Source organism: Mus caroli, unplaced genomic scaffold, assembly GCF_978045245.1.
Source record: "Mus caroli unplaced genomic scaffold, Mus_caroli_1 scaffold_11, whole genome shotgun sequence".
NCBI classification, from domain to species: Eukaryota; Metazoa; Chordata; class Mammalia; order Rodentia; family Muridae; genus Mus; species Mus caroli.
Genome location: NW_028227266.1, coordinates 8,604,107 through 8,612,714, shown reverse-complemented (window position 1 = coordinate 8,612,714; position 8,608 = coordinate 8,604,107). Strand labels below are relative to the sequence as shown.

At 39.6% G+C, this 8,608-nt stretch overlaps 1 pseudogene; it reads right to left on the bottom strand.

The window, feature by feature from the left end:
• Positions 1 to 4,963: 4,963 nt before the first annotated feature.
• On the bottom strand, positions 4,964 to 6,633 carry LOC147001960 (endogenous retrovirus group K member 10 Gag polyprotein-like; annotated as a pseudogene).
• Between the last annotated feature and the right edge of the window lie 1,975 nt (positions 6,634 to 8,608).

Sequence of the window (8,608 nt, the reverse complement as noted above, 5' to 3'; positions counted from 1 at the left end):
TATTAGATATTAGAATGGCTACTCCAGTTTGTTTCATCAGACGATATGCTTGGAAAATTGTTTTCCAGCCTTTTACTCTGAGGTACTGTCTGTCTTTTTTCCTGAGATGGGTTTCCTGTAAGCAGCAAAATGTTGGGTCCTGTTTGTGTAGCCAGTCTGTTAGTTTATGTCTTTTTATTGCGTAATTGAGTTCATTGAAGTTAAGAAATATTAAAGAAAAGTTATTGTTGCTTCCTGTTATTTTTGTTGGAATTCTGTTCTTGCGACTATCTTCTTTTAGGTTTATTGAAAGATTACTTTCTTGATTTTTCTAGGGTGCCATTTCCCTCCTTGCATTGGAGTTTTCCCTGTATTATCCCTTGAAGGGCTGGATTCGTGGGAATATATTGTGTGAATTTCATTTTGTCATGAAATACTTTGGTTTCTCCATCTATGGTAATTGAGAGTTTTGCTGGGTATAGTAGCCTGGGCTGGCATTTGTGTTTTCTTAGGGTCTATATAACATTTGTCCAGGATCTTCTAGCTTTCATAGTCTCTGGTAAAAAATCTGGTATAATTCTAATAAGTTTGCCTTTATATGCTACTTGATCCTTTTCCCTTACTGCTTTTAATATTCTATCTTTATTTAGTGCATTTGTTGTTCTGATTATTATGTGTTGGAAGGAATTTCTTTTCTGGTCCAGTCTATTTGGAGTTCTGTAGTCTTCTTGTATGTTCATGGGCATCTCTTTCTTTAGGTATGGAAAGTTTTCTTCTACAATACAAATTGAATTTTGTCAAACAAAACTATAAATAATGTCAATTAGTAACATGACACATGTGTTTTTGGACAGTTTTAATACTTTATAGAACTAAACAGTCATTTCTGTCAAATTTGTTACATTCTGAATATCTTTACACTTTAAATGTATTTGAAAAATATGATGTTCATACCAGAAGCCATATATTATAAGATGTCTTTTGTTCATTTAAAATCTTCAGTGCAGAAATGCAGCTTAAACTTTATGACATTCTCATGTTGTGTTTTGAACTGTGGATATTTTCTTGCTCACTCCCTGTTGACACATACTCACACATGTACAAACAAAAATAAGTTTAGCTTAGGAATCAAGGTTAAACTCTAACACAGAGCACTTTCAGACATAAATGGGACAAGAATCAATCTATTCAGTTAGTTTGGTTGAGGCTATATGACATATGTGAGTACATGTTTTGTTTCGTCTTTTGCCTCCTTGCCTCCACTGCTGCTACCCCAAGTTGATCCTTGTAGCCCCTAACCATTCAGTTTCCTTTTCTCTTTCTTTTCCCATGTCTTAGGGCCCACTGTTCATCTTTCCTCATCTTATGATCTGTGATGCTTTGAATAGGAATGGCCTCCATATGCTCATATATGTGAATGCTTAGTGGATTGAGGAATGAGAGTGGGTGTGGCATTCTTGGAGGAAATATGTCACTGGAGATGGGTTTTTCAGATTCAAAGGCCCATTCCAGGCCCAATTTTACTCTCTGCCTGCAAATCCAGATGTAGAATTCTCAGCTACTTCTCTAGCACCATGTGTTCCCACCTCTATGCTTTTTGTCATAAGGACATGGTCTCTGACACTATAGGCAAGTCCCCAATTAATTTTTTATAATGAGATGCTTTGGTGATGCTGTCTCTTCACACCAATAGAATAATGAGTAAGACAACTTTTATTGGTCTGTTTCCAATATTGTCAGATTATGCCTCCATTTACACAGTTAAAAAACCTACATAAGAACATTGCGGACTATGAAAAGAACATGTTATATTTTAGTTACATTTAAAAATTTTCACACATGGCTACTTTATTTATATTTCTATTCTTCTCTCCTCACTTCCAACTCTTTCTGTGGGCCCTCCCAATTTATCTCCAAAATGAATCAAATTTTTCTCAAAATATGTTTGACATAAGCATATATAAATACCGTATCCTGAGTCCCGCTAGTTTTCCTTAAATAAGCATATGCTTAAAGCTTAGGATTGGTTAACCTTGTAAGGGATTTGTCTGCAAAGAAAACTGATTGTCACTTACTCACTAGCCATTAACTTCCTGTGATGCTTTACCTAGTGTTAGGGTCTTGCAAGACTTTGGCATTCATATTAACCTGAAAATAATGAAAGTCATACTTAATATTACAAAGGCAAACACTGACATAATACAGTACCAAAATGTGTTTCTGTCCCTATTAAATTTCCTAGGTATTATCAAGTTGGCTATTTTCATAATAGAAATCACATTATGCAGATGTACAATTTCATACCCTGTGCTTTCCATTTCTTTTTTGGAGTAAAATGATTTCATTAGTGCCTTTTCTTTATTTACATCTATTTTTCCAGGATGGAAATATTGATAAAATTGTACTGCTTTTCTTTGCTTTAGATTTACTCATGCCACAATCAAACTGTGGTTTGGAATGTTTTTGTTTTTGTTTTTGTTTGTTTGTTTGTTTGTTTGTATGTTTTTTCCAATCAGGAATTTCTTAGCAAAATTCAAAAAACAAAACAAACAAACAAACAAACAAAACCGATTAAAGCAAATTCAGAATAAAAACAAACCAAATACAGCAACTTTCATGAACCTTCTCATTAAATGCTGTAATGATATTCCAGTTCAAAGAACCTTGTATTTGGTGATTATCATCATTTGGAGGCAGTATAGAAAGGCAGAAAAAAAAATCCTAGGGGAAAGAGGAAGGGAAAGGAACTCCTAGGTCTAGAGTCTGGTTGATACATTTACCAGCCTCAAGGGATCCAGCACAGTTACCAGCTCCTGGAGTCCCTTCTTGTTTTCCAACCCAGAGCCTGAAAGTTCATGCATCCATTGACAATGTAACTTGAGAGCCACCAAAAGAATATATATGACAAATGCTGATCAAATCCATTGTGTACTTTACTTTAGGCTGCTGCTGCTCTTACTCTGGGCACCCTACTTGTTGCGGGCCATCCAGCAGCTCACAAGGAATGGGGAATGGCTGAAGCAGCAGACTCTGGTTGAAAGAGAGGGAACTAGCTGGACAAGAGAAAGAACGGAACCAAGACAATAGTCTGATCAAGGTTCAATTTTAATGTCGGAGAAGCACGCTTTATAAAGAAGAGGGGAGGTCCATTCCCAACCACACAAAGTTCCTTTGAAGTAGACAGATCAGCCTTTTAGTGGGAACTCTGGAAGATCACAGTTTGGTGCTAACTCAGTAAAATCGAGAACCTGTTCAGCCTCAGGCAGGTTTGGCCTCAGGCAGGGAGTGGCACATCAAAGGAGAGTGCTGAGAAGCAGCACAGCAGGTGGCTTCGCCTAAGTGGCAGATGGTCTGAGGCCAGCCTAGCTAGGCTGGAAGGAGGTAATATTTCTCCCCTTTAAATAATATTAAACAAAACTGGACTGAGGCATAAAATTTATTTATGCTCTAAAGTCCTGCCTGGGAATTATGGTGGCTGGCAGCCCTGCCTGTCTTAGGATCTCAGATCCTCCTAAACCATCCAATTCTGTCATAGGAGGTTACGTGCATCTAAGATGTGTAATAAATTATACAAACATGGCTCTGTGGTTTTTATCAATAACTACAGCCTTTTGTAAATTTCTATAACACAAAAGTAATTCCTGGGGGTCCTTTCCTGCCATCAAAACATCATCTGTGAAATGAATGATGTAGATCACAGGCCTTTGTTGCCTTACAGGCTGAATGGCTTGTGCCACAAACTTTTGGCATAAGGTAGGACTATTAGCCATGCCCTGTGGGAGAACTGTCCATTGATATCTCTTCATAGGCTCCTGAAAAGTTATAGAAGGAACACTAAATGCAAATCTTTCACAATCCTTTGGATGCAAAGGAATAGTAAAGAAACAATCTTTCAGATCTATCACAATTTTATAATATCCCTTAGTAATGGCTACTAGGGAGGGAAGCTCAGGTTGTAAAGCTCCCATAGGCATCATGGTCTCATTTACTTTTTCTAAGTGTTGTAACAGTCTCCATTTACCAGATTTTTTCTTGATAATGAAAATTGGTTTATTCCAAGGAGACTGAGATTCTACTAAATGTCCTGCTTCTAATTGCTCCTGCACTAGCAAAGAAGCGGCTTCTATTTTTTCTTTAGGTAAAGACCACTGATCCACCCACACCGGAATATCATTAAGCCATTGGATTTTATCAGTATGGGATGCAGGCAAGATAGTGGTCACTGTTGAAAATACTCTAAACCTCTTGTGTTAGAGTGAGGTTTAGAATCCTCAAAAGTCTTAATTCCTTGTCCCTTCTTTTTTAGTCCATGACCAGGCAAGGGTTCCTTCTTGAACGTCTGCTTAGTCACCATCTCATTAGGACTGTACATTATAACGCCCATCTGTGACAAGAGATCTCTTCCCCATAGAGTTACAGGCAAATTTGTCAGAACATACGGCTGAATTTTCCTGATTTTCCATCTCCATCTCTCCAGGTTAGCAATTTGGAACTACATTTTGGGTTACTAGCATACCCAATTCCTTGAAGCTGAGTTAGCGTATTAGTCAAAGGCCAGTTTGAGGGGCCAGCCTGCCCTCTTATAATTGTTACATTGGCTCCAGTATCTATTAATCCTTCAAAGCTTTTTCCATCAAATGTCAATTTAAGGTTAGGTCTCTGATTAGTAATAGATTGAACCCAATTCACACCAGAGGAGTCAAAGTCACCATGTCCTCTCTCATTTTTAAAGAATCTATACGGTGACTGATGTAAAGGGATTAAAACAAGTTGAGCAATTCTCTGATTAGCGGGTACAGTTATAACACCATGAGGGGAGCAGCTATGATTTTAATTTCTCTCTCATAATCATTATGTATAACACCTGGATAAATCAGCAGGCCTTTTACAATAGAACTGCTTCATCCTAAAAGAAATCCACAAGTCTCTACAGGTAGAGGTCCAAAGACTCTGGTAGGCAAAGTTTGGACTGCCATTTCTGGGGTTAATACTGCTTGGATGGTGGAACAGAGGTCCAATCTCGCACTTCCTGGGTTTGACCTGACAAGTTAAAAAACTGATCTCTTTGGCTGGATAGCAGGTTTATAGCCTGGGGCTGGCCCCTCCTCTCGTTTCTCTGCACCTGATGGCCCAGAATGCCTGGCTTAGATTTGCATACCCTAGCTCAGTGGTTGCCCTTTCTGCACCGGGGACAAATTCCTGGGGCACGACCTGCTTGCCCACTGTCGGCACCTTTGTTCTTAGGACAATTACTTTTAAAATGATCCAAACTTGCACATTTAAAACATGCATTATTCCCTCGTTTCTGCGAGAACTTTGCTTATATATGGGTACCCTGCAAATTGCACAAGATGACCCGATGTCTGCGAAAGATGGACATATCCCGCCAAATCTGTCTGTCCTTTGTGCTGTTGAATGGCAGCATGACACATTGCGTTAGCATTCTCATAAGCCAATTGCATAATGAAAGGACTTCCCATGTTAGACTTTCCAAGGATTCTACTAGCTGCTATCAACAGTCTATCCACAAAGTTTTGGTAAGGCTCATCAGAACTCTGTGGAATGCTAGCTAAACTCCCACCAATATCACCTCTAACTGGTAACAGTCCCCAAGCACCGCGTGCAGCCGTGGCTATCTGTGTGTACACTGCAACGGGAAAATCAATCTGATTTGTCTGTCTCTAATATGGACCCTCTCCTAAAAGCATGTTGCTATCCCTGTCTAAACTACTGGTCTGAGCATTTAAAGCGGCAGTTTTCTTACTGGCATCTCGCCATTCAGAATCCCAAAGCAAAAAATTCTCCTCCTGACAGGATAGCCTTACAAAGAGTTTTCCAATCTAGGAGGGTTAAGTGTGACTCCACGACTGTATCCAGTAATGCTTGAGTGAAAGGGGCTGAAGGGCCATATTGCTCAACAGCTGTTATCAACTTGAAATCCAAAGTCTGGTAATGTCTGACTCTAGTATCTTGCTGATCATTTACCTCGACCACAGGAAAGACTAGGATATCAGACGTATTCGGTCCTCTCCCACGAGCCTGACTCACAGCTATTCTAGCGGCACTTGGTTTACTTCAGAAGAGTTACTCTTCCCCGCTTCTGACATCCTTTTTAGCTCCCGAAGCTCATTAGTCAACTTCTGAAGCCTAATTTCAAACTCTAATTTGCTTAGTCGCATGTCTCTATGAGTAGCATCTCCCAAGGAGGGGACCATAGGTGGAGCAGGAGACTCGCAAGAAGGCCAATTCTCATCAAAATAATTGGCAGCTCCTCTATCTGAGTGATCATCAGAGTTTCCACATTTATCAAATTTAGAGTTAAGAGAACCCTTTTCTGAGAAGGCCCTCTCTGATAGGCGCTCTTCCTGAGATTCTACAATCTTTGCCTGGGTACAGTCTGACCCCTGAGAGACCACCTTTTCAACAACATCTTTTTTCGAGCGCCCAGAGGCCTAAGGTGAAATTATCTGCCTGAGTGATTTTCAAGGCCTCACCAACTTTCTCCCAGGTTCTGTAATCTAGTGTTTCTTCTTCCTTGAACCATGGGCAGCAAGAATCTACCGTACCTAAAAAAATTCTTACCAATTGTACTTCAAGTCCTACTCTTCTTGCCTGAAGCAGCTCATGGAAGCTGAGAACAACTGCCTGATTCATAACTTCAAACCCTACTTTCTCACACCTAAGACAGCTCTTGAAAGCTGGGGACTACCGCCTGATTCTAGTTTTTAGTTCTGATTAATTTGCTGCTGACCAAAGCAGAGCCAGTGTTGGGTTAGCACAGATTCAAGATTAGTTCGTATCCTACCACATCCTCAGCAACACTTTAAAAATGAAAATTTATGCTAGCGCTAGCATGTGTACCTGTTTGTTGCTCTGGTGCCCAAAAGACCCTTTGCTTTCCCGTGGAGCTCCACATGGACAGCGTTCTCTCAGCGTTCTTCTGCCATTCTTCAGGTCCCTGTTCAGGCGCCAAACTGTTGCGGGCCTTCCAGCGGCTCGGAAGGAACGGGGTATGGCTGAAGCGGCAGATTCGGGCTGAAAGAGAGGGAACTAGACGGATGAGAGAAAGAATGGAACCAAGACAATAATCTGATCAAGGTTCAATTTTAATGTCGGAGAAGCACGCTTTATAAAGAAGAGGGGAGGCCCATTCCCAACCACACAAAGTTCCTTTGAAGTAGACAGATCAGCCTTTTAGTGGGAACTCTGGAAGATCACAGTTTGGTGCTAACTCAGTAAAATCGAGAACCTGTTCAGCCTCAGGCAGGTTTGGCCTCAGGCAGGGAGTGGCACATCAAAGGAGAGTGCTGAGAAGCAGCACAGCAGGTGGCTCCACCTAAGTGGCAGATGGTCTGAGGCCAGCCTAGCTAGGCTGGAAGGAGGTAACACCTACTTGCCCTAAACTTCCTTTTGAAGCACATACCTCCACTTATGTGTGACTTCCTTTCTTCTCAACAGTTCTCTTTTTGTTAACTTTCAGACTAAAACTGTGGATGAAAATGTCCTACAGAAAACACAAAGACATTTTGTTAAAAGGGGATTTGATAGTTGTTGCCCACAGATGGACCAGGCCCCTTTCATCTCTTCTCCTTTCTGAAAACTTAATGGACCCCTCATGGCATCCTAGAAATTGGAGAAAAAAAATCCTGCATTTCCATGATAGTTGGCTATAAGATTTTCAGTCAGTCTTTGGAGACTTTAGTTGCAGAAGATTCTTGTGATTTGTTGAAACATAACATAACAAGATACTTTTGGCTCAGACAATTAGGAAAGAAACACAGCCACTGAGAGATTCAGTTAAAGTAGATTTTTAAATAGGCTTGTATAGATATGGATGTGTTTTTATGCATTGGGATATTTTCCAATAAAAGGCTTTCAGAAATTGGAAATACCATAGTTTACCTAATAGTGTCTGTGCTGTATAGGCATATTATTTTTATTAATGATAACAGTTTATGAGTATCAAGAACAAAGAAAACAGCTTTATGCCATTTTCCTTTAAGTTTTACAAATAAGTCCAAGGAAGTTTAATTTTACTCAGAATATGAATTTTGAAAACTTCCACTTTTTAAAACTAAACTTTAGAATTTGTTTTGGAATATAAAACAAATATAGCTAACTAGACATTTTCTATCTTGTACTACTCTGTAAGATTTACTTTTAAATTGCAAAGCTCTGTAGTACTAGATAATACCTCCCCTTCATGACATGGCATTCCAGTGTGCAAATTATTTGAAATACAAGGAAAATGTAAAGAAGGGAAAACTGTTTTGTTTGCAAAAGTTCGTTGTTCTACTTACATTTCATTTAGATGTATTTGTCATTTGAATGAATATGTCTGTCATAGTCTGGAGGATGTATGTGCTGTTTCTGTTTACCATATCCAGAGTTCTTATCATTTTTGTTCATGTCACACTTCGCCCTCTGTGGTAGCTGCTCAGAATTATGAGTCTCTTTCCCACATACACCCCTTAAACAGCTTTCTAATGAAAGTTATGAGAGAGTCAAACAGAGACTAAGAACAGAGTGTCTCCTCCATTAGCATGCAGTATCCATGTATATGAATGCAATCCATGAGACTAGAAACAGAGTGTATCCACCATTATCATGTGGTAGCCATGTATACAAA